This window comes from Phalangium opilio, unplaced genomic scaffold (genome assembly GCF_054372755.1).
Source record: "Phalangium opilio isolate 3A_F unplaced genomic scaffold, DU_Popi_V2 ptg000090l_1, whole genome shotgun sequence".
Lineage (NCBI taxonomy): Eukaryota > Metazoa > Arthropoda > Arachnida > Opiliones > Phalangiidae > Phalangium > Phalangium opilio.
Window position 1 is genome coordinate 2,387,579 of NW_028324195.1, and position 27,623 is coordinate 2,415,201.

General features: G+C 36.5%; 1 long non-coding RNA gene across 4 annotated transcripts; it reads left to right on the top strand.

Moving 5' to 3' along the window:
* The first annotated feature begins 22,682 nt into the window (after positions 1–22,682).
* On the top strand, positions 22,683–23,909 carry LOC149644974 (uncharacterized). 4 transcript variants are annotated; one of them, XR_016371977.1, is made up of 5 exons: positions 22,919–23,027; positions 23,094–23,185; positions 23,252–23,343; positions 23,410–23,502; positions 23,569–23,909. It is a non-coding gene; the product is annotated as an uncharacterized LOC149644974 (long non-coding RNA). The 4 variants fall into 4 exon arrangements; XR_016371979.1 differs by lacking the exons at positions 23,252–23,343; positions 23,410–23,502 and adding an exon at positions 22,683–22,914 and having other exon boundaries at positions 23,000–23,027; XR_016371978.1 differs by lacking the exon at positions 23,410–23,502.
* The last annotated feature ends 3,714 nt before the right edge of the window (positions 23,910–27,623 follow it).

Consider the following 27,623-nt stretch of genomic DNA (forward strand, 5'->3'; position numbering starts at 1 on the left):
TTAAAGCTACAAAAGTACTAAATGCATCATAATTACGAAAAATACTTCCACATATTCACTTTATATTATGGAAAAAGGGAATATTAAGGTTCTGTATGATTTCTTAACACATCAACACAAGGCTAACTGCTAACGCGACGCACTAGTGTGACAATGGACGGACACACACAGACAAAAACATAAGCTGCTTTTTAACTCTTTCCGTATTAATTTTGAGTTGAGAAACAAGATTATCTTAAATATTAAAATAAATATAATTAATATTAAATATTTTCTTCGTCAGTTGTTTGCCTTATTGAGCGTTACATCGTTTTGATAAAGAACAATTAAACATTCTTGAGAGACTTGACTAATATTGGCGTTTGAAATGAAGCATACGCCGGTTGCTTCGCCTTATTCAAATAGGTAGTATATAAAGGATTCGAATCGCGGCTGTAGATAAGAACATCGCAATTGCGTGAACCTTGGAGGAAGACCCCTCCATTGGAAGGCTAGACGTTTCTCGTAACCCTAGCCGATCGCCGCGTATGTCTTAACCTTAAGGATGATGGTGGTGTTAGAAGCCAGGTATACAGACTGGTGTCCATGTGGGATGGACAAAAACAAAGACCAGAAGATGGTGGTGTTAGAAGCCAGGTGTACAGACTGGTGTCCATGTGGGATGGACAAAAACAAAGACCAGAAGATGGTGGTGTTATAAGCCAGGTGTACAGACTGGTGTCCATGTGGGATGGATAAAAACAAAGACCAGAAGATGGTGGTGTTAGAAGCCAGGTGTACAGACTGGTGTCCATGTGGGATGGACAAAAACAAAAACCAGAAGATGGTGGTGTTAGAAGCCAGGTGTACAGACTGGTGTCCTTGTGGAATGGACAAAGACGAGAAGGTGGTGGTGTTTAGAAGCCAGTAAGTACAGACTGGTGTCCATGTGGAATGGGCGAAAGACTAGAAGATGGTGGTGTTTAGAAGCTAGAAAGTTCAGACTGGTGTCCATGTGGGGTGGACAAATGAACAGAGTTGTTAGACAGGCAATGGAGTAATAGCCTGTAAGTGGAATACAATTTCCGGGACTGTAAATGCGGTCTGGAAATTGAATACACGTTTGCTCCGATCTGCAAACTGCGAACGCGGTCACGTGGGTGTAACAACAGACAGACAGACAGACACGTCGAATTTAGAACCTCTCCGTGACATACGTCACTCGGAGAGGTAAAAACAAAATCAAGCGCGATGGAACCAGTAAAAAAACTACAATTAATGACATTAACTCCCAACGCCATCTGAGTTCAATAGTAATAAATATAGAAAAAACCCTAAAATCAACTGGATTGGAGATGTCACTAACGAAATACAAGGCACCTCATTAACTCTCTGAACTAAACTGCAGATTATACACCAACAAATCGCTACCAATTTTAAAAAGCATCTTAGAGTATATTAGGAGTAATTTAACAAACTCCCTTCCCTTTTTTATACCTTAAAAAAATATAATATTGAAACACATGCTTACTATTTTTCTGGCAATTATATAGTCTCAATTTGACAATCCTAGGATTAAATGTGTGTAGATATTTTTTCATCATTGAATTGTTCACTTGAGAGATTAACAAAATTATTATAGGCATTCATACGATGATGTTTAACTCTCACACTTTTAAATCCAACCTTCACGTATGACTGTCTTTGAACATTTTTTTAATCCCTCTCACGCATTCATTGTGAAACTTGCATTTTAGATTCATTTAAAATTAATTATAGTTACTCTTAGCTTTTCCCTGTTAAGGTCTATTTTTTGGCAGCAGGACGCAATCGCTAATTATAATCAAAAGCCTTTCTGGTGTCAAAAAACAATTTTCTTTGGAAAAACCCTTTAAAATATGCAACTTTTACCTTTAAACGTAAAAAACAAATATTTATTGACTGGAATAAATTTATAATGAATACCATAATTAAATAACAACTAGGGAAATTAAGCCCAAATTACATGCTGTAAATAAACGTGGCAAGTATCAAACCAAATGTTTATTTAAATAAATCTTTTGCGCCTTCCAATATCATAATCATGCGTGTTTAAAAACTTGACAATAGTCAAACAAAAACATTCTTAATGCAATTTGAAAGTAATTATTAAACAGCCATTACTTAAAAACATTCCTATTTGTATTTTAACTATTATATGAAATAATATTATTAACCCTAAATTTTGTCATCAATAAATTATCGTAACTGTCATTTAACTTTATTTATTAAAGGTAAAATAGTTTACAGCGCATAAAATTACCATTAATTTCATGAGTACAAGTAAATAATCATTTAATCCTGTTATTTCCTATATTTAATGATAAGTCAAAGCATACTTCAATTGTATTCTGGCAAATCATTTAAACACCAACTTCAATTTCCCAAAGGCTGAATCCAATTAGAATTGTACTTAAGGGCGGAGCTAATGACATTAAAACTGAATGACTGAATGTGTGCCTGTTATTGTATTTCATATTATTATCGAATTGACATCTTTCCCAAAATATTACAAAATTGGATTTGTTTTCACCCTGAAATATTGCTTAAGTATTGCTAGTTTACTAATTTAATGCCATTTTCGACAAAAAAATACTATCTTAGTTCTTTAAATTAGGTTAAAGTTAGAGCAACACAAAAGATGGGATATTCCATATGTTTCATTTCCTGTCAAGGTTAAAAGAAATTATTCATTTTGAATAAGATCTTGTTAAAACAATGACATTGGAAATGGGGCTCAAAAATTTGTAATAGAGCATCTGGTCTTGGTCCACCTGAAATAGAGAGCTTTCAGTTGGAGGAGGAGCCGAGTCTCGTGACGTAATTTACGCTGCCATATTGGTGGGTTTAAAGCAGGGATGAAGCTGAGACCACCCAATGTGGCTACCAGAACAGCAGTAAGACTTGGGAGGGTGTGACGTACTACTATCCCATCTGAAAGCTCTCTATAGTGTGATACTACAATCTTTGTCAGCTTTGGTCATACAATTTAGACTAAAAATATTGATGTGACGTTCCCATAGCTCCGATCTCTCAACAATTTTCTATTGAATGATGAACTACATCCTATAGGGAGCTAACAACTGGCTAGGGGGAAGAGATAGTCTGATGTCCCGCAGCCCCTATCTGGTCGACATTTTTGCGCGTAGAATACCGTTTCCAACCGTTAGAGGGGATGAAACTCCAGTAAGAGATAGAAGGGTGTGACGATTCAGGGTCAGAACTGTTAGCTCCCTATTCTACGGCATGCAGAAATAAGCGTTGAAATAATCAATATAAAATCACCAAGGTGTCTACACAAAATTAATAAAAATTAAGACCGAAGTTACAGATATTAATGAAAACGTCTTGGATTTAACCAAGACCTAAAAAGTATCGATAAGAAGAGAGTTAAGCAAGTGACTGAAGGCCCATATATTAAAAGTTTTTTTAAATTAAGACTTGCATGCTTAAGATGCTGTTCGGACAGTGGGACAAAGGACGATCTTCCTCGTAGAGCTTAACATGGCGGTTGGGTAAAAAAGGAGAGGGCGTCGGACAGCCCCTTTAAGATACTAATGTTCCATCACCCTATTCCATTGAATAAACCTAATTTACTGGTAGTCAATTTATTCCCTCTCGATAATTTTAAAAATTTACTTATCTCGGGTTTTCGAGCACAATTTCATTCCCCGTTTACATTTTATAACTACATTTATCATTTTTAGGGGATTTCGTGATGAAAAGTACCATAAAACATCACGTAACAATGACAAAACGATTTAGTCGTAGTCTGCTTTAGCCTCTGCTATGCCCGATACGAGCAAGGAGGATGCATAGTTGTATACATCGTCCTGGCTAGAAGTACGCCTTGTGCCACTCTCATGCCTTCTTTCGCTGGCCTCGTCACCAAGGCAATAGCCAACTCAATTACGCGCTAAGCTGCTCCAAAATTCCGTGTGAATAGTACTTTTTAAGGTTTCCGTCACCAAATAGTAATTGTTTTTGAGAACATTCCTCGACTTGAAATAGGACAACTACGAAATAATTCGACCAAATTTTATTTTGTAAATATTTTCTACCATTTCAATTTCTATAAAAGTGTTCTACTAAATGTATACAATGCTACGAGAAGTCTCTTCGACTACTAGAAATACTACATTTATATAGGAAGATTCGCAGCGACAAGTATATAAATCCAGGGCTATCCCTGATAAATCCCATATTCCTTTAAAAACCGTTAATACATTCATTAACTTGTTACTGAAGATATGGAGTAATTTCGGTTGAGACGGGGAGTGAACTGTGTATCCCCTACGTTAGGGGCAACTTTGTACTAGAGAATACTATTTGCCCCCGGAAGGGAAGGGGAGGGGGATATCACTAAGGTAAGAGATAGAGGGTTATGACGTTGCCGTATATGGGAAAGAAATTACTCTATACAGACTAAGTATAGCAGAGTCGAGTCACAGCCTCCTAGATCACGCGACTAGGTGAAGGCAGGCTATGTTGCAAAATAGCCAAGTCAGAATTTTCAGGCTACGACCGCGCTGAGTCCAACTGACACTCTCACACCCTTAGCGCCCATAAGTTGACAATTACAAGTTTACAACAACGAAAATCCAAAAAAATTTCGAATAGTATGCAGCATGCATTGCTTGCGAACCATAGAAACGATAGAGACGCCATGGGCCTGGCATAGAACCGTGTGACCGTTGTCTGTCGTACCGCTGCTATAGACCCTTTCTACTTAAAAAAGAGAGATGTCAATCCTCAGTATCGGGATATACAGGGGGTTGACCCCTCGACGTCTCTACTTTTTTTATGATCTTTCCATCGAGCGAGATGTAAGGCAACGTACTTTCCCTCTTACATATATTCAGTTTAACCAAGACTAAAAATCATAACGTCCCTATTGAATTTGCCGCCATTGTTGAAATTTGCACAAAAACTAAAGGTTTCACTATAAATCGTTCAGGCCATGAACGGGGATATGTTAGCAACTTATTAACGACACAATGTCATACACGTACTCTCCTAAAAATGATAAATGTAGTTATAAAATGTAAACGAGGAATGGAATTGTGCTCGAAAACCCGAGATAAGTAAATTTTTCAAATTATTGAGAGAAAATAAATTGACTACCAGCAGAAGTCCATTAAATTATCCTAGGAAGTAAACAAAAGCGGGGTTTGGGACTCCCCTCTCTTGTGTAGCAATACTGAAGAAGGGCGACACCTTCGCCACCTCGCGGTAATTTTTCTTATATCTCCGGTTTAAGTGCGACTCGTACGCCAAAATTTGCCCTATCGAGAGAGAAAAAACTATTGGCCGAAAACGCCCCCTTCCACTGTAAAACCGAGCTCTCTTTAGCATAGGAGAAGGGATGGGGGTGTGAATTTTGGAACAGTCAAGTTCATTCAGTTTTTTTATGACTCTTTATACACCTACTAAAAAAACTATTTAAAGGGAGGGTGAAGTAGAAAATCAAGTGATTTTTTATCGATTCTTCTACTAATTACAAGACCAGTCTGCATAGCCAAACATACAGGAAATACTTCCGAATGATTTTAAAATTCAAATAAGGTTCAGATTTAAAGGATAATTTTAAATAAGGACGTCCGACCAATCGCGTAATCCCCTGGCTTTTTATAATTAGTAGAAGAATTGATAAAAAAACCACTTGATTTTCTACTTCACCCTCCCTTTAACAACCGTGGCCGTTTTTTTTTTAATTTTTTTATAAAGCAAACAATCTACCCTTTAAAGATCCAGCGTTCATGGGCTGAGGAAGTCACGCCCCGCTGACGTCAAAAAAGACTTCCTAGAGAGGAGCTCGAGATTTCTAACTGTGTTAAGAAAGGGGAAAAAATTTAACCCCCTATGCATGGAGCTAGAAGGAGTTTTTATCCCAGCAGAGACGTACGCTATACCAGCCATTGTAATTGTTCACTTCCTAGGCTAATTTAATGGACTTCTGCTACCAGTAAATTAAGTTTATTCAATGGAATAGGGTGATGGAACATAAGTATCTTAAAGGGGCTGTCCGACGCCCTCTCCTTTTTTACCCACCCGCCATGTTAAGCTCTACGAGGAAGATCGACCTTTGTCCCACTGTCTGAACAGCATCTTAAGCATGTAAGTCTTAATTTAAAAAAACTTTTAATATCTGGGCCTTCAGTCACTTGCTTAACTCTCTTCTTATCGATACTTTTTAGGTCTTGGTTAAATCCAACACGTTTTGATTAATATATATGTGTGTTGGTGGTCGCGCCAAACATCAAAAGTGGCGTGAAAGATTTGCCGCCAGTAGTTCGAAATGAAAGAAAGCCCTGCTGGACAGGCACTCTCCTTCAACTACTTAATTTTTATTGCGGGCAAGGGTTCCCTTCGCCCTTGACAATTGGTGCTGTAAATTGTCATCGTTGGCTGACCTTTTCGCGGCATGGCTCTAAGGATGCAATTAAGGATTCTCGGAATTGGTGCGCGGTACTCCTATCTTTTAAAAAACTAAAAAGCCGTGGAGCTAACAACGGTATCATAAAGATGGGATGGACAAAGTGACGCTGCTCTAACGTTCACCAGTGGGAATGGACACAAACCACGTATTTTCGGACTTTCTCGATTTGGATTGGCACCAGCCTTTAACCCCCAAAAGAAAGATATGGTAAAAACCACGGTGTTACACAGAAGAAGAGAGATCTCTTTTTGACCCGAAGGTAACAAGACCTTAACCTTTTCTGACCGAGGCAACTGGTCGAGCTCTGGGTGCCGGGGAAAAGCACCATGAAAGTCCCCGGACTTTGGGAATAAAGGACTCCGCCAAACACTTAAGTACCATGGCCATGGCCTTTTTCAATATTTTCATTTAAATAAACTCTGGTAAATTAATTTAAAAGTTATAAAAATATTACTCTGGTAAACTAAAATTAAACTAAACAAATAATTGATTAAATAATAAAATAAAATATTAAGTGTCTAATTTCAAGTACGCGGTTCGCGGTAATTAATTGTTGTTCACTTTATAATATTTCGTTTCTTAAACTGCTCCTAAAGCAAGTTTCGTTAACTTGATGAACAACCGATTTAATAAATAATATTGCATTATTTAAATATAAACCAGTATCGTTTCTTTCCGAGTCTACCTTTATTAAAATCGAAATCCCCTAGACAACTGAGTGACTATTATATTTCCCCTAGACACCTACTCTCTCTTTGAACTCGCAACCCCCAATAGTGAAGGTTAGCGAAAGACCCGGACCAAATCTAGTATTTGCTTTGTGACGTGGAGGGGCAAGTTCTTTACAATCTTTCCAAATATAAGATAAAGATCTCCCCCTCTCGCTACAAAATGGGGGTCCGTCCGGGATGTTATTAACTAAAGTATATTATGCAAAAGTATTGTGTATGCCTGGTCATAGGACCTAGAAGTTACTAACGTAAGAAATGAATTGACAACCCTTAATTGTTTTTAAAAGTATCTCAAAAATTGCCCTGGTAGCCTGATATTTTATCACGTTTGTGCCTTATATGAATTTTTGGGGCTCGTTTACACGATCAAGTAGATTACTATTATTTATTTCCCGTGTTAGACGCTAGTATGGATTTTGCAATATTATTTTTTTTATTATTATTATGATTATTATTTTTATTTTGGCCTTTCCAGGGTTATAGCTGAGATTACTATTGATTCCCTTTATGAATATATTTTTGTCAATTTCCAACCCCTTATGTTTAATAGTCAAACCATTGTTTTGAATAATTGATATTTAATTAAACGTAAAGGAATTTGTTTTTATTTTGTTTCGTTTTGCTAATTGTCCCATATGAGTAATAGACGTGATAAAGAATTCATCACGTATAGCAACAAACTTCGTGCGGCCCGTTTAGCGACCCGCAATTCACGAAGAATATCCTTGCTTAACCTAACTAACAGAGCCAAAAGAGGTGCTTCTAAAAACAAGGCAACAAATATGAGCCATAGAAATTCTCTGACTCGATCTCCTTCGCCAGTGATGTCAAATACTCCAGCTGGAGTACCCTTATTTAATCAGGCTAACATGGCAAGTGCTAACAATGCGAGCAATAACCCTTTGGGAGGTAGCGTTTCTGCCCATAGTTCAGGAACGACCCATGTCCCAAATATTAATTTGTCTGCGACGTTACCGTTGCATAATGTTACCACGCCGGTAACGATTCCGGGAGATGTATTAACTCAAATTTTGAACTAGCTTAATACTTTATCAACTCAAAACCAACAATTAGTTGCTAATAATCAACAGCTAGCGATGCAGAAGCAACAATTAGCAGCCACGGTAGCTAATATTCAGAATCTCTCGATAAATCAGAGTATTCCTACGGGATCCCATGCCATTTCTTCTCAACCCTTATCTACAAATTTATCTGAAATGCCCGCTGGAAGTCAAGCGGTGCCTCCCGTCTTGCAACCCCCCGTTGGCGTTTTACCCCAAAATACCTCTCACAGTAGCGTTCATTCAGCTCCGTCAATTCCACCCTTAGGTGGTAGTGTCAGTAATGCGTCGGTCGCTTCAAATGTAAGCGTAGTTCCCCTTCGCAGCCAATGTATTGAACCCCCACCACTCCTTTTATGTTTTCAAATCCCTTAACTGCCCCGACTTATGCCGGTAACCCGACCGATTCTGGTCCAAAATTATTTTTACGTAGAATTAAACAAATGAGGGATACGTATAATGTTCCAGAGTCTATTTTTGTTCAACAATGGGTCCCGACTATGTTGACGGGACCTGCGCTCGATTGGTTTAGCAATGATAATGATAATGTCCCTTTTGTTACGATTGATGAGTTCGAAACGGCCCTTCGAACCCGATTTGAAAGGAAAGAAAATGACATACACGTTAAAGGTAAAATAACGGATCGGGTTCAAGGATCCCAGGAATCGGTTCACGAGAATGCGGAGGCTATCGTTAAGTTATGTAGTCAATTAGTGAAACCGCCGGATGAGCGAAAATATATTAAATATGTGTTTAGGAATATAAGGGATGATATTAAGCCCTATTTGGAAACCAAGGTTTATTCAACCCTTAGAGAATTATTGAATGATGCTGCAGGTGTAGAAAGATCTGTGAATAAACAGAAACGTAGTACAAACCCCCCTCCAGCGGTTCAGCCTACCCATGTTGCTAGCACCCCAAAGCCCCCCAATGGTCACAATTCTAATCAGTGGCGGCAAAAAGAGTTTAGAACCTCCACTTTCACTAATTTCAATAGATTTAATCCTCCCAATGTCACCCAATATCATCCACCAACACTTCACCGATATCCTCGTGCTAATTTCAACCGAAACAATTTTCCCCCGCCGGATAATTGGTCAAATAATTCGCAAACTTATCCAAAAGTCGTAGCTACCCCTAGTAATATTAGGCCTTTTGTTCCCATTTGCATGGAATGTGGAGTTTCCGGACATGTTCGTCCTGATTGCCCAAACTTGAGGGCCCAAAACAATTATTCCGCGCCTGAAACCTATAGGCCGGTGCCTAATAATAATCAGGGAAACGCGAGTCCGGCTGGCGCCAGCAAGATGCGGAGCCAGCCTGCGCAGCAATAAAATTAAATGAGGACACCGCCAGCACGGAAAACACCACTGTACTAGGCCCTACACCCACCGCCTTTAGTACAGAGTCCCAGGACTTCTTGGACATTTTTCTTGGAACCCTTCCGTGCATGGCTTTGGTAGATGGTGGTTCCAAACATACAGTGCTTCATAGAGATTTAAAACCTATTTTAGAAAGTTTAGGCTATCCCACAATTAATACATCCCTCTTAGCTCTCAGACAACCAGACGGCAGTTTGCTAGCCACCTATGGAGCGGTTACCCTTCCTTTTTGTTTGTCCCGGAAACAGGTCGAATTCCAGGCTGTTTATGTTTCCGGGATTAATTATCATTGTATTTTGGGAAAGGATATTTTACGCCATGTTGGCATGATTGTTGATTACGGATTAAATCATTTTTGTTATAGAGACGCATTAGATTTTAATTGTTATTTTAAAGGGCTCCACGATTCAACCCATGGTAACATATGTAGACTAGCCACGGCTAATGAGCTGCGGAATAATCACAATACTTATTATGACGCGAGGGATGTCATAGACGAAGAAGGGATTAGTCACGCCTTGGAAACCGCCTCCTTGTCTAGCGAGCAAATGAAAATTTTGGAAGGATTAGTGGAGGAATATAAAATAATTTTTTCTAAGGAACAGGGTCGAATAACTACTGTCGAACATTATATTGATTTAATTAACACTTGGCCTATTTCCGTGCCACCCTACCGCGTTTCCATACCTAAACGAGGTCTTATAAACGAAGCTATAGACGAAATGATTAGCCAGGATATTATCGAACCCGGCAATGGCCCATGGGCCAGCCCTATCATCATCATTCCTAAGAAGGATGGTGGATTCCGATTATGTATAGATTACCGCAAATTGAATGCTGTTACTCGGCGCGATGTATATCCCCTACCGCGTATCGATGATATCCTGCAGTCAATTCATAACCCCAAATACATAACCACCTTAGATATGCGAGCGGGCTTCTGGCAAGTACCCCTTCATGAGCCGCATCGAGATATGGCCGCCTTTGTAACGCACCGCGGGCTCTTTCGACCCAAAGTTCTTATGATTGGAATGACTAACGCGCCAGCCACGTTTCAGCGAATGGTTAACTCCCTATTTTTAGATTTGTCAGATAAAGGCGTATGTGCATATCTAGATGACCTTATTATAGCTTCTCGAGTATTCGATAGTCACATACAAACCTTGGTGGAGGTTTTTAATAGACTCAGGCAATCTGGCCTTACAATCAAGGCTTCTAAAACCCAATTTTGCCAAAATGAATGTAAAATCTTAGGGCATGTCGTATCAGAATCCGGTATTAAGGTAGACCCCGATGAAACGGCTACAATTAGAGATTTTCCAGCCCCTAAAAACATTAAACAATTGAGGAGATTCTTAGGTATGGCATCATATTACCGGCGATTTGTTGAAAATATTTCAAAGGTGGCCAGCCCCTTAAACCACCTCTTAAAGAAAGACACTAAATGGCAGTGGACTATTTCTCAGGAAGTAGCATTTAACATTCTGAAGGATAAATTGGGTCCGCACCAATTCTATGTACCCCCGACTATAATTACGGATTTATAATTCACACCGATGCCAGTCAGGTGGGTCTTGGGGCAGTTTTAAGCCAAAATATTGACGGTAAAAGACGAAAGAAATTATTCCGCCGTTGAACGAGAAGCCCTAGGAGTATTATTTGCTGTAGAAACTTTTCGCCCTTACGTTGAAGGGACCCATTTTGAACTTTATACCGATAATAGCGCCATAAAATGGCTACACCATGCACCGGATCCTACTGCCAAGTTTGCCAGATGGAACGCTAGGCTTCAAGCCTTTGATTTTACCATTAATCACGTCCCCGGTACCTCCAACGTAATAGCAGATACTTTTTCTAGAATACCTGAATCCATAGAAGTTGGTCATATCTCTGCTTTAAGTGCTAAAGATACCCCTCAGCTCTTAGTTAAATTTGACAATGAGGAACTCATTTCGGCCCAGCGTGCCGACAAACAATTGGGGCCCTCAATTATTTATTTAGAAGAAAATCAATTACTCCCAGATAATGAGTTGAGAACATGGGTGGAAAATATAGCACCCACTTGTGATATTCGAGAAAGAATCTTGTACAAAGACACGGGAAAAATTGATGAATACTGGTGGGATAACTTCAAAATTTTAGTTCCCCCGGCTCTTAGAGCCCGCTTACTTCATATCAGTCATGATATTCCGTCTTCTGGTCATTTCGGGATCAAAAAGACCACCAAAAGAATTCAAAGCCAGTACACTTGGGCTGGTATGACTTTAGATATAAGAAATTATTGTCGCTCTTGTGAGATTTGCCAGACTAGGAAGGCCCCAAATGAAGCCCCTCAGGGACTTATGCAGCCCAGTGCGGTTACGACCCCTTGGTCGGTTATATCAATGGATCTGAAAGGCCCCTTTCCTCGTTCGAAAAGAGGTTTTAAGTATATTCTAGTAGTAACCTGTTACCTTACAAAGTGGGTAGAAATCATCCCTCTTAAGAAAGCGACAACCACCCCCATAGTGCGTCATTTAGTGGATGATATTTTTACTCGATACGGTCTCCCCGATACCGTGGTGAGTGACAACGGCAGTTGTTTTGTTAGTAAATTATTTGAAGGGGTTTTTGAAAAGCTTCAGGTAAAGCAAAAGTGTACGTCTCTATATTCTCCCCAATCAAACCCCACAGAGAGATTTAACCGAACGATAGGAACTATGCTCTCTTCTTATATTTATGGGAATCAACAGGAGTGGGACAGAGGGTTGCAGCAATTTGCTATGGCCATACGATCTGCCGTTCAGGAATCAACGGGGTTCACTCCCGCATATCTCATGTTTGGACGCGAAATGCGTACTGCCGCAAGTACTCTATCTAAACAGGACCCTAACTATTATGACAGTGGCGAAACCTCTAGGGTCTATGGTTTGACTGTAGAGAACAAGATTCAAGATGCCCTCAAAGTAGCCCAGGAAAATATTCGTACGGCACAAGCCTCCCAGAAGGCGCAATACGATAAACTTCATCGGGATATAGAATTTGACGAAGGCAGTCTTGTAACCAAAAAGGCTCACTACCTTTCGAAATCAGGAGAATATTTCTCTAGTAAACTGGCCCCTCGTTACGTAGGCCCCTTTCGCATTGCGAAGAAATTTTACCCCTTAACGTACAGGTTAGAAACCTTGAAAGGTCGTCCTCTCAAAGGGACGTATCATATTAGAGAGTTAAGGCAATTTGTGCCCCGTACTGATCTTGCCCTGCAAGACTCAGACGTAGCCCCCGGGACATGTGATCCCGATATTTATATACCCAATGTGCATGAATTAAAACCCTATGGAGGTCATAATTTAAGACCCAGGGATCCAAATTCAGGAAGGGTACCTTCTGAGCCCTTAGTTTTTTTATTATTATTTTGTTTTATACTTATGTCAAATCGTAGTTAGATTTTTCCGGTTAGCGATGTTTTTCTTTTTTCTTTTTGGCCATTTCAATTTGTTCCCTGCTAGAGCTATATATTAAGCCCACGGGATTCAATTTTCAGTTTGACGTTGCAACCGTGAAATTTCAATCCAATAGGGGGTGTATTTAAACTCCCAGGGATGATGTTTATTTTTTTTATTTAGCTGGTTGATTGGTGGTGTTGAAGTGGTGTACTTTACGAAATAAAACGAACTATAGTCTGTCAAACGAAAGAAGAGCCCTGAGAAATTTGTCCAAATTGGTGTCGCCACCATCGACCCCATAGTAATTTATCAACTTGTTTTGTTTTGTCAATAGTCGTCAGTAATATAGTCTGCTATAAACAGATAGGCTTAATCGCAATAGAACCAATACATTTTGCAATATATATTTAATATGTTTATGTTTCATGGTTTTTTACGATCATTGAGTATTAAAGAATAAAAAACAAAATTAACGACAATACACCAGTTTTATCTTTATTGAACTAGCATTGCAATATATTTGAATGACATTAGTTAAAATACTTGTCCATAAGTCTAAGTTGTTCAGCATCAAAGCGTCTTCAGTCCACGTCTTCATCAGAGTCTTCGCTGTCTTCTTGCATATTAATTATAAGAGGTTCAATTGTGGTTTCGATGATGGGATCTTTTTCCCAATACCATGAATTTATTCATTTAACATGAATATATATCTGCATTGACTAGTTAAACTACATATTCAGGGATGGGAGGGGCTTAGTTTGCGTGACGTCAGAGAATTTCCGGCGATTTGTTTATAAGGTAAAGCTCTTGTCATGCGAAAGGCTAATTATGCTTGTAAATTGATCAACTACCGCATTAATTTACCTCCAACAGCAAAAAAATAACCAGCATCATCAATTCTCACGATTTCAAATGTCAGTAGTTTATTTTCAACCGTTACGTTACATTAATTTTCTTAATGGTCAAGGCTTAGCACTTTACCGACAGTTTTCAGTTTCAGGAAAAACATTACAGGGACTTTTATAATTTACTTTAAAAGATCAATATCACTTTCGGATATCGTGTTGAGATATTTATTCACGTATCGGCGATCATAAACTTCAAAACGCGCGCGAATTTCAATTTCAAAAACAAAAATGGAGTTCCTGGAGTTACTCGCAGTTGCCGAACGAAGAGATCTAAGGCGTCAGAGAATTTTTAGGGATAGAACCAATGCGTTTGAGTTTCCCAAACATGTGTTTAGAGACTATTATAGGCTTCCAAGAACAAATGTTTTCGAGCTTTGCGATCTTTTAAGACCAGGTTTAGAGCATCCCACTAGAAGAAGCTGTTCACTGGCTGTTGAAACGCAGGCAAGTTATATGCGATAAATAAAATGCACGCTATTTATAGGCTATATCAAAAGTACTATAATAAACCTCCCTTCGAGGTTTATTATAGTACTCTTGGCTATATGTAATGAATTTTAAATATTCGTTTAGGTTCTGATAGGATTGTCATTCATGGCAAGTGGTAGTTTTCAGGGTGTGGTTGGTCAAGATTTGCATCACAAAGTATCACAACCAACTGTATCGCAGGTTATTTCACGTTTCGGTACAATTGCATTATATCTATTTACATGAAATAACGGTCTTATCTGACTAATTAGTGCTTACTTTTCTAGCTATAGATTTATTATATTTTTATTTTTATTTCGAAGCTTCTTTAGTCCCTCTTTTATTGTTAATCGTAGGATATGGTTTTCAGCCAGAAAAGTTAAAGGCTGGGGTTTATATATTATTTTATACTATATTTGGTTCCCTACCTCTTTTCATGTAAATAGATATAGTGCAATCCTACCACTACTTTCTCCCAGTAGCGACAATCAATATCATTTAAAGGCTTTCCTTTATATTCGTCACCACCTCCAGTTTTAGATCTTTCTTTCCGTGCTTTTGAAGTTTCTCCTTCGTACGACATTTCAAATCCGCCCATTTCTTCTTAGTGTTTTTTCAAATATAATTCAGGATTTTTCAAATATAATTCAGGATTTTTCAAATATAATTCAGGATTTTCAAATATAATTCAGGATTTTCAAATATAATTCAGGATTTTTCAAATATAATTCAGGATTTTCAAATATAATTCAGGATTTTCAAATATAATTCAGGAGTTTCAAATATAATTCAGGATTTTCAAACATAATTCAGGATTTTCAAATATAATTCAGGATTTTCAAATATAATTCAGGATTTTTCAAATATAATTCAGGATTTTCAAATATAATTTACGATTTTCAAATATAATTTACGATTTTCAAATATAATTTACGATTTTCAAATATAATTTACGATTTTCAAATATAATTTACGATTTTCAAATATAATTTACGCTGAATGTAAATGTTACGTGGCGCACATCGAGATTACGCTGAATGTAAATGTTACGTGGCGCATATCGAGATTACGCTGAATGCAAAGGTTAAATGGTGCACGTCGAGATTACGCTGAATTCAGAGATTACGCCAACATTACGCTGAATTCAAAGATTACGCCAACAATGCCCAACATTACGCTGAATATAAATGTTACGTGGTGTATATCGAGATTACGCTGAATGCAAAGGTTAAACGGCGTACGTCGAATTTACGCCAACATTACGCTGAGTGAAAATATTAAACTGATGTGTACGTCGAGATTACGCTAAATGCAGATTTATATGCCGTAATTGGAGATAACTCGAATATTTTGCAACGCGTTGAGAAAACCTAATAATTTTTTGCATAAAATAGGTAGAGAGATCAACAGTGGATTCTATACTAAAGACGGAACATGTGTCATGCTGTAGTTGTGTCGCTAATTGATCTTCCGTGAATATTTAATTTCATATCAAAGTATGAACTATCTCTTATTGTAGCTGGCAGTCTAGGTAACATGTAGAATGTTAGTCTATGCACGGACTTCATCTCTTTCCCAGGCTTTTTTAATAGTTTAAAGCACTATCGTACTTCGGATACGAACCTCGAACGCTACATAGGATTGAATTTTTACTCCCTCAATCGAGACTCAGCATTACGCAACGGAGGAGCCCAGAGTTAGCCGTTAAACTTTCGTTTGCTTTCACCTATGGTATGCTAGATTCACACAAAACTTTTGGACTCACCTGATTATTAAGGTAATTTTTATAGTTATCTGGTACAACACGCTTGGAACTAGATTTTATATAACTGTATAGATTTTTATTAGAGGGTAAAATCTGAGTGTAACGCTTCATAAACTAGTGTTTCTGACATAATTAAAAGTTTTTGGAATCCACATACGTGCTATTTCCCTTATGTTTTTCTGAATGGCACTTAGTAGTATCAGATTACTTCTGGTAGTATGGGAACTTTTGCCAGTTCGAAGCGAGAAATAACTACACATCAGTTTTATTAGGTATGACCATAAAATGTCATTGCTTTACGTTAAGGCGCGAGAATGTTCCAAAGCTAATTCTCTATGTTCTTCAAAGCAAATTGGAAATATACAAAATGAAGTCGCTTTTCATAATAATAACGTTTCTGGTTATTATCGACTTTTGCGTTACTAACGATATTGAAGAATATTTTCAAGAAATAGTTCATGCTTTTGATGAAATTAATCACCGGAGGCTGCAGGGTCACTGTAGGATTCTAGAAGCATTTTTGACAAGTCTGCAACGAAATCTAAACACAAACGTTAATCTCATGATGTTACTTCATTAATTTACAATGGATTATCTTATCTGGTTAACGAAATGGAGGAATCTTTATGTAACCAAGACGAAACTAACGATCCTTACGTTTGCCCTGTTTTACGTGATGGTACAGTGGGGCGTCCCCGATTTGAACTAACTAGAGAACAGATTGAGTTTTGTCGGAATACGCTTGGAATGTCTTGGGTGCGAGCAGCTTCGTTTCTAGGAGTTACCGTACGAACGTTATCACGTCATCGGTCGAACCTAGGATTAGTATATTCTGACGAAGAACGTTTATCAGATGCGCAACTCGATACATATATATTAAACATACTAAACACAAATCCAAACATTGGGGAAACGTATGTTATTGGTGCTTTGCGAAGCGAAGGAATTAGAGTTCAAAGATGGAGAGTACGCGAGCGTCTCGATTTTCTTGATCCAGTCGGTAGAGCTCTTAGGAGAAGAAATCCTATAAGGCGGCGAAGGTACAATGTAAGAGGCGCTAATGCACTTTGGTAAGTTATGGATGACGTAGTGTACACATAAAATTATTTTATTAAACAACGGTACCACCTAGCCGAGGTGAAAACCATGCTTATTTGCAATGGGCAGAAATCCCCCAGCATAATTCTAGGAACTGTACACATTTCTTTGCCATCTCATGAGAATTTTAGTAATCAATCAGGTGGCAGCTTTGATTAGAGAAAAAATAATGCCTTATAACAAACCCATTAGAAAAGCAAGGCTCAATTTCGCACTGCAATGCCTTTGGCTACACATACTGCGTATAGAGGCATAATTTCTTTGCATTACCAAATTACTTTATTTATCGTATCGCAGTATGGCAAACTACCCACTGCAATTCGTTCAATCGCAATTTTTGGGATGTTCTGAGCATAAATATGACCCTGTCAATTAAAGACACAGATCATTAGCGCTGCTTTGGTTCCATTAGCGTCGCTAGGGTTTGAAATTTGGGGGGGGCTAAATCTGGGCAAACTAGTTATTATAATAACTTAATAAAAAATTGCATAATGGGTTCATTGGAAAATATGTAGACCTTTAAAAACTATCCGTAAATTTGTGTCAACGTGAAATTATTCGTATTTTAAAGATATACAATTTTTAATTGATAAAGACTACGGAACCCATTATGAAGGCTTTTCACTCGTCTTAAGTTTATTTTTAGTTTTGCTTAGCTTTTAGTCCACACTATTGGGACTCCCTTCGAAAGAACACGAAATATTTTACTGGTCTCCCTCTGTTCTTTTCTTCAAAATTGTACTCTTAGGGGCTTAGTTTGGGATTTGGGAGGGGGGGGCTATAGGCTATGGGCCCCCCCAAAAGGCCTAGCGACGCCACTGTTTGAAATAAGAAAATCCTATGATCCACCAGGTTGTTTAAGAGAAAATTATATTTATTTCTTATGGACAAATGTTTACGTCTTTGAAACATACAGGCATATGGACGGAAATCAAAAATTGATTTCTTGGAGAATGGTTTTCCACGGATGCATCGATGGCTTCAGCAGATACATTATTTATCTACAGTGCTTAACCAATAATAGGGCCACTAGTGTGTTAAGTCTTTTTAATGAAGGAGTGCAATTATACGGGCTTCCTCAAAGAGTAAGAGGAGACAAGGGATCAGAAAACGTTGACGTTGCTAGGTTTATGCTGCTAAATCGTGGTACAGGCAGAGGTAGCTTTATTACTGGGCTTTCGGTGCATAATCAACGAATTGAGCGGCTGTGGCGAGAGGTTAATCGGCTTGTGTCGTCCTACTACAAAGGAATTTTCCTCTTTATGCAAGATCAAGGATTGCTAAATCCCGACAGCGAAATCCACATTTACGCATTACACTTGGTATTTCTTCCAAGAATTAGGGAATGTTGTAGAAACCTGAGAGAAGCCTGGAATCATCACTCGCTCCGCACGGAAAATTATTATTCGCCTATACAACTTTGGTCAATGTCAACTATGAACGAAATAGACGAGCAGAATGAAAATCACTTGTGCTTAAACGACCCAATATTATACGGTGTGGATGATATTACAAGTATTCCAATTGAAACGGACAACAATGTTATCGTGGATGAATGCGAGTTCTTTCCTGGCAACATGATTCACGAAGAATTGTTAAATCAAATCGATTTGCAGGCGGAAGATGGCAATCATGGAATAAATACAAATATCCTGGTTTTGGGTTTTTTAGCACATCAAGGATATTCAAATAACTAAATAATAAGCGTATTTTATGCTTTCAATCTTGGTTCACGTGAACGTAAGTTGAGTTCAAAAATATTATGTGGTTTAAAGGCCATGATTGATAACCACAGATTTTATAATGGAAAAACGAAGGTTTAAATAGAAAAATAATCTCAAGTTAAAGTTGTTCGTAGAACATGATGTGTATATCAATATCGACGCCATCCAGTACACATGTTGCTTCACCACAAAAAACGTGACCGCTCTGCCCCTAAAACGTATTAGCTAACAACTATCTAATAAAACAATTTTCATAAATTACACAAATTTCCAATTAACCAATAATTTCATTTCACAATAAACAAGAAATTTTGCGTTTCATCCTTATTTTTTATTTTATCTACTTTTGATATTACCCTTTCTGTACTGTAAATATGTGTATATAAAGTCTTTGGTACTCTTCATTTGAAAATCGGAGTGATATCTCAAAATTGCTGTTTTATTAGCATTAGTTCTGGAAAAAATACATAATACAAATAATACATGTAACTATAAGTTGGGAAATCTAGCTATTTTTGAGTTTCAAAGAGATTGTTGTTCAATGGTGTGATTTTTATTTAAAGTATTGTTGATCTGAAGTTCCTTGACGAAATTCTTAAGGAAAGAGCCGTGCTAAGTGGCGTAAATTAACTAATCTTACAATTATTATTCACCAGATCTAAAATTTATGCACAGATTAAAAAATTTAAGAAAGCGAGTTTACAATCAAATATCTTGACAACAATTATTGAAATGAGCGTTGTGATAATTCAAACCGACCAGAAGATTGCGAAGTTGTTCAATACAGAACGTTCTAAAAATGATGGAAGAAAGTACTGTGGGTTCTATGGGCCCAATTGAAAATGTTCTAATATGTACATTTTCGAGTGAAAATGGCGCATGTAACTCATAGTACTTCGGTTCTTCCACCATTTAAGGAACACCCTGTATAGTAACGTTTCCTGAAATTCTTCTTGTCCAGGAGCATTTTGTTCAAATAATTTAAAAAAACGGACTTATGGCAATCCAAATCCGGCACAATCATGCAGAGCGCGATCCATGGCAGCGCAGAACGATTCATAAGTTTCATGTATCACTGGCAAATACAATTTAATGGCGCATGAACTGGCATGTGGGAGAACACTTACTTGTTTCCTTTCCTCTGGAGTATTGTTTAGAGGGTGTACGAATGCGATGGATGGAGTGTTATCAAAGCCAAGGGGAGGAAGCCCTTCGCTACCAGTGAAATACTGTAGTGCTTTGACCTCCGCATCAAATTCTAAAGTATTTCTCTCCGAGTAGTCGATGTCAGAGAAGAGCTGGTAAACTCTGTGGCGGGGATTTCCGTGCCGTCATAACAAAATTGATTTTCAAATGCTTCTGGGTTTTCCACAATTTTTTGATAAACTCCTAGTGTTTTTAAGCCTTCAGTGAATCTGCGAAGTGGTTCAGCTGTACTGGTAATGACGCAGTAGTATAGCAAATCTTTTAGAAGACTATTCTTGTCACTGATTTGCAATATCGGTTTTGTAGATCCAGCTAAAACTCTCAAATGGTAGAGTTTTTCGGCGACATCGTGTAATTGTTGTAGATCCTTGGTTTTTGAAATCTCTTGCAAGCTTGCTTTCAAATCGTAATCGAGGATGTCTTCCAATGAGAAATCCAAAAGAGATGGGTCTTTGAACAAAGAGTTGAAAGTCTTTTTGCTCAGGCAACGCGGGCCAAGCCCTCCATGCACTAGTGAAATTGAGAAAGCCATACCAGCGTAATAATAAAGATCTTGCTGCCTAGCTTGACTATTGGGATTTAGCATTCGAGCATTTTCTGGTCCAGTAAAGACGTGGCTATTGACAAACGCTTTCACCAAAAGTCTCAAAAACTCACGAGTGGGTCCTCCTGCATCAAATGTTGGTACTGCCATCGTATGATTTTCCAAATTCTCCGTAAAACAGACATTTAATTTGTACTCTGGTTTGTAGGACGGCCTTCTGAACGCTCTTAAGGTGCATTCCAAAAATGCCTTGCGGTTTACTGACATAAAAACCATTTTCTCCTGGTTAATTTGAGACGCCAAATCTTTCAATATTGATTTAAGATCAGCGTTGACTTTGTTTACATCCTGATTAACTTCATGAACTTCGTCATCTTCAGCTAAAGTGTCTTCTTCACCGATATTGTTTAGTGCTTCGTTATCGAAAAGGTTTATAAACTGCTCATACAAACTTTGTTGATTTTGCTCCTTTTCATGCTTAACATTGGAATTTTCAGTTGAACAATGTCGAATGGTTGGGTTTGAAGATATTTCAGTCAAATTTTCTTTGATTCGTTCAAAATTGTCATTAGCATGACTCTGATCACAAGGTTGTGTATCTTGCACCAAATTAACAATCGGATACATCTCATCATTCACAACGGAGGGCTTGTCATTTGGTTTCTCCTTGCTCTTGGCAAATTCAATTAGGGGAATAGAACTATCATCAGAAGAGATATCTGCTTTATCTAAGACATTGTCAACACCATCGTCTATTAATTCTTCACTTGGCCTGACGTACAATGGTTTTTGTTTCCATATTCGATGAACGAATTCCCCATCCAATAGTGTGTCCTTATTTTCCATTTTTTGGTGGTAGTAGGGAACAACCAACAGAATGAGAAGTAGTTCCATTCTGAAATAAGAGTATCCAAAATTTTTTCAAAAACCTGCACACTTTCGGTTGAAATTATTTACAATTAAACGGAATTTGTTGCAGTTGGGTTTTAGTTTAAGTGTCGAATTAGGTTCAATTAAAGATAATAATTTTGTACTTACTGAACACTTTCTGGTAAAACATCACGGAAACAGTTCCTAATTTTTCCTAATACTTCGTTGGCTGACCAGGACTTGTCAAAACGAACTTCCTCAATTGCAAATCCATTCCTGAACAGAAATTTTCGAGCTTCACCTTTTGGTATTTCTTTTGAAGTTGGTCCTTGCAACAGAATGACTGTCTTTCTAAATGTCTGGCATCTGTTGGTAATTGTAGCAGTAGCTCCTTGTTTCATCCTAAAACATTAATATTTAACCTTCTGGTGATAATAATATTATGAATGAATAACTGATTACTTTTTCCTTGATCTCGTTGTCATTAAAGAACCAGTAGGATTATACTTAGCAGCCACAGTACGTTTCGGTTGCTTTGGCCGAAAAAGTTCTCTCATGTGGTTTTGAATCTCCCCTGTTCGATTGCCCATTGAATGACGATCGGGTGAAAACATCATTGTATCGATAGCTATTGCTTGAGTATTCGACGGTTGGCTTTGTGTTGCTAAAGTTTGTGCCAGGGACATCATTATACTTTCATTGTTCGAAACAGTTGAACTAGGCGTGGACGCCATAGGTGGCTGGTTTTGTGACACCAAGGTTTCAGCCAAAACTTTCATAAAGCTTTCATTACTAACCACCTGTTGAAGGGCTTGAAACACTTGATTTGGTTTAGGGTTGTCATTCGTATTAGTGTCCATGACGTTGCTTGCATTCAAATTTTCTTACAGAGCCGATAGGTCTTTTACAGCGGGAAAGCAAAAACTCGTTACTTCTCCGGGGAAACCCTAATTTGCATAGAAATTTTTTACAAACTTTTTTTACAAACTTGCATATCACCCAAGCGTCGTCGAACCCCTCGAAAAAGGTTTGCAAACCATAATCTATTTTGCATATCAAATTTTACAAACTTGCATATCACTTTTTACAAACTCGACTATAATTCGCTAATCGACTAAAAATTATAAAAGGTCAAAGGTAAATAACATTCGTCGTCTGCTTAGAAGTAAATGATACCATTATAAAGAAGACAACCGAGTTAAGTTAAAAAATTATTCATTAGTTGTTTTTTGTTTCCTTTTCTAATCTTAAAACTTCCTTGAATATTTCTCAAAGGTAAAAATTTTTATAATATTCTTTTTACTATAAGAACACTAATAATTTACCATTTTGGTATTGAACTACTAATTTCATATGTCAGAAAATGCGAAAAAGGTCCCTTAGAAATGGTAGGAAACTATTACTAAAATTAATTAATAATTAATTCTAATCGTAATTTATCATTTTTTCCCCAGAAAACCCATGCATATCGTTTTGATTTTTTACAAACTTTCTTGCATATCATTTTCATATTTTGACAAAAATCCAGTTTTCCCTATTGGAAATGGTACGAAACTATTACTAAAATTAATTAATAATTAATTCTAATGGTAATTTATCATTTTTACCCCAGAAAATCCATGCATATCGTTTTGATTTTTTACAAACTTTCTTGCATATCATTTTCATATTTTCCCAAAAATCCAGTTTTCCCTATTGGAAATGGTACGAAACTATTACTAAAATTAATTAATAATTAATTCTAATGGTAATTTATCATTTTTCCCCCAGAAAACCCATGCATATCGTTTTGATTTTTTACAAAATTTCTTGCATATCATTTTCATATTTTCCGAAAAAATCCAGTTTTCCCTATTGGAAATGGTACGAAACTATTACTAAAATTAATTAATAATTAATTCTAATGGTAATTTATCATTTTTCCCCCAGAAAACCCATGCATATCGTTTTGATTTTTTACAAACTTTCTTGCATATCATTTTCATATTTTCCGAAAAATCCAATTTTCCCTATTGGAAATGGTACGAAACTATTACTAAAATTAATTAATAATTAATTCTAATGGTAATTTATCATTTTTCCCCCAGAAAACCCATGCATATCGTTTTGATTTTTTACAAAATTTCTTGCATATCATTTTCATATTTTCCGAAAAATCCAGTTTTCCCTATTGGAAATGGTACGAAACTATTACTAAAATTAATTAATAATTAATTCTAATGGTAATTTATCATTTTTCCCCCAGAAAACCCATGCATATCGTTTTGATTTTTGACAAAATTTCTTGCATATCATTTTCATATTTTCCGAAAAAATCCAGTTTTCCCTATTGGAAATGGTACGAAACTATTACTAAAATTAATTAATAATTAATTCTAATGGTAATTTATCATTTTTCCCCCAGAAAACCCATGCATATCGTTTTGATTTTTTACAAACTTTCTTGCATATCATTTTCATATTTTCCGAAAAATCCAATTTTCCCTATTGGAAATGGTACGAAACTATTACTAAAATTAATTAATAATTAATTCTAATGGTAATTTATCATTTTTCCCCCAGAAAACCCATGCATATCGTTTTGATTTTTGACAAAATTTCTTGCCATATCATTTTCATATTTTCCCAAAAATCCAGTTTTCCCTATTGGAAATGGTACGAAACTATTACTAAAATTAATTAATAATTAATTCTAATGGTAATTTATCATTTTTCCCCCAGAAAACCCATGCATATCGTTTTGATTTTTTACAAAATTTCTTGCATATCATTTTCATATTTTCCGAAAAAATCCAGTTTTCCCTATTGGAAATGGTACGAAACTATTACTAAAATTAATTAATAATTAATTCTAATGGTAATTTATCATTTTTCCCCCAGAAAACCCATGCATATCGTTTTGATTTTTTACAAAATTTCTTGCATATCATTTTCATATTTTCCGAAAAAATCCAGTTTTCCCTATTGGAAATGGTACGAAACTATTACTAAAATTAATTAATAATTAATTCTAATGGTAATTTATCATTTTTCCCCCAGAAAACCCATGCATATCGTTTTGATTTTTGACAAAATTTCTTGCATATCATTTTCATATTTTCCCAAAAATCCAGTTTTCCCTATTGGAAATGGTACGAAACTATTACTAAAATTAATTAATAATTAATTCTAATGGTAATTTATCATTTTTCCCCCAGAAAACCCATGCATATCGTTTTGATTTTTTACAAAATTTCTTGCATATCATTTTCATATTTTCCGAAAAAATCCAGTTTTCCCTATTGGAAACGGTACGAAACTATTACTTAAGTTAATTAATAATTAATTCTAATCGTAATCTATCATTTTTTCCCTCGGAAACCCATGCATATCATTTTGATTTTTACTCAATGGAAATTTTAAAAAAATCAAAAAAATGATTTAAAAATTGGTTTAATTTTGAATTAATGTAATACAATAACATTTCATTTAAATAAATATAATTAATACGATCAAAATGGGAAAAATAATTCTACATCTTAAATCTTAAAATAAATAATTTTCCCCAGCATCTGAAATAGATATAAACACTGTCATACAGCAACACAGGAAAAATTTCATTTTCATTTCTATTATTTATAAGCAATAAATTATAAATAATCGGCGAGACTCCAACTAATCCGCTCAGTTTTGAATATACTTAATGAACCTCATGAATGAATGCACAATTTTGTAACAATTACGAGTATATTCAATAATCAGCAAAAACTTTGATTTTGCCAGTTCTGTAGCTGTAATTGTACAATTTCACTTTTCGTACCTCTGTTCTCGTGGAATTTCAGACGGATTTATGTTAAGATGTGGGAAGCCGGAGCCTGGTTTCATCAAGTAACTTGTTGTGCGCATTGTATGTATTGTTCAGAAGGGATGCGCGTCTACAGACGATGCATTACTACCAGGGTGATATTGTGCCATCAAAACATTTCATCAAATAATTACTGTTGTATTGCGATTCCCTCGAAAATCATCCGCCTCACGTCGTAGTTGCACTTTGCGCTGTCTTGATGTATATTATTCAGCTTGTTTATTTTTTTAAAGGTTCATACGCGTATTGCACTAGACACACTTTCTTGGTTTTTCTTGTATTTTTCTTCCATGGCCGTTAACGTCTTTCAATTCTTTCACTTGGTTTACTATTATGAAGTCTCATTAGATGAATTTCGAAAAACTTAGTTTCCAAATGAAATCTTACGAGATTATGCTCGTATGACAGTGTTTATTTCATTTTCAATTATTTTGGCGGAACTATAGTCTCCAGAAAGTATGAGAAACTCTCGAAAGTATCACCAAATAAACAAAGGGCATCATTCGTCCATTTCACAAGATTGTTAAAACTTCACGCAATAATTAAATAATTATATTAGGAAACTTATTTTAACCTAACCTAAACTTAACCAATAGACAGAAATTTTAAACTCAAATTATTTTTGCGCTAACTTTTACAACACTACTCGCCTTCACCTTTCTTAACTGAAGTATCTTAGTATATTGATCTCTTTGACCTGAGTATTGAGTTAAGAATTTCAAGCCTCAGCCACGAACAATATTGTGTAACGCTTACTTTAAAGACCGAACAAAAAATATATGACAATAATAATAATAATAGAGTTACAACATTGTGATATAGATAAAAAAGCATTTAAACCAAAAAATAATTAAAAACTAACATATTTAACAAACAAATGTTAAAGTGAAAAAAAAATAAGAATAATAATAATAAGGCTGAAGGCGTTTCATGTGGCTGAGAGAAAAAAAGGTGCTAAAATATCTTATTCGAAAAGTTGTCCTCTGGTCTTTCCGATACCATTTGTCAACATTTCCCGTTAAAGGTGAATTCATATCCATCTTTTCTTTCCACTTTTTTGTACATGATTGTACAAATTCCTAGGAAGGAAAGGCCAGCTTTGTTGACCTAACAACAATTCCGTTCCTGGGGTGATATGCTCGGTAGGGATACTTTCAATTTCAGCCGCCAACACTACGTTTAACTGGTTTCTCATTTTCAGTGTAAAGATTTCCCACGATGGTAGGCTATGCAGTCGCTTTAGTAAAATATTTCCTTCCATATTTAATTTAAAAATATTATTCCTGGCAATTATTGCAACGGTAATACGTTATATTTTTGTACGCTGGAAAATTTTCGCATTCGTCATGGTACCATTTACGGCAACTGATACACATCACATAATGGATAGTTTTATCAAACCCTGGTCAGCATTGCCCATCATATTTTACTTCTGCCTGTTTATTATATTTCAGTAGCCATGTACTGATTTCATTCTCTGATTCTGTAACGCATATTATTGGTTTCCAAACGCGAAGATGGAATGATACTGCTTGTGGAACTGAAATATCTATATTAGAGTTTTCCTTTTTTCTTGTGATGGGTAAATTTTCATTAAATTTTAAAGAGTTCACATAAAATGCCCATCAAAGAGGATGATGGTACTGTAGTTTTTTCACATTTTAGAAACGAAGAGAAGTAATACAAAATATATACACCACAGTCATTACTGTTTGGCGCTTGCGTAGGACAGTCCACACTAACTTCAAAATCCCACTCGTCACGATTGAAACTCAAGTTTGCGACGTTGAATGTTAGTATAACAAAGGTTAAAAGTGTCTTAATGTGCTTCCGAATATCATTGGGGTTGGTGTGCAGTGCGTCTCTAACGGAAATTTTTTCCCTCAAAATTTATCAATCCTAAGAACCAGTGTCTTCCAGACCTATTCGCAACATCTAATGGAAACAAAACAGCCAAAACATCTTTATTGGCGGCTTCATTAGATTTCAGATATTTCAATGCGGACATGTAGTAGCTTTTAATACAGCTTATTTTATGAACAAAGCCATGCAGTGCTTTATGCAAGTTCACAAACATTCCACTTTCAACAACCAGAACTTGGTTTTCTGCATGATGCGCTTTAACCAAATTTTGCATACA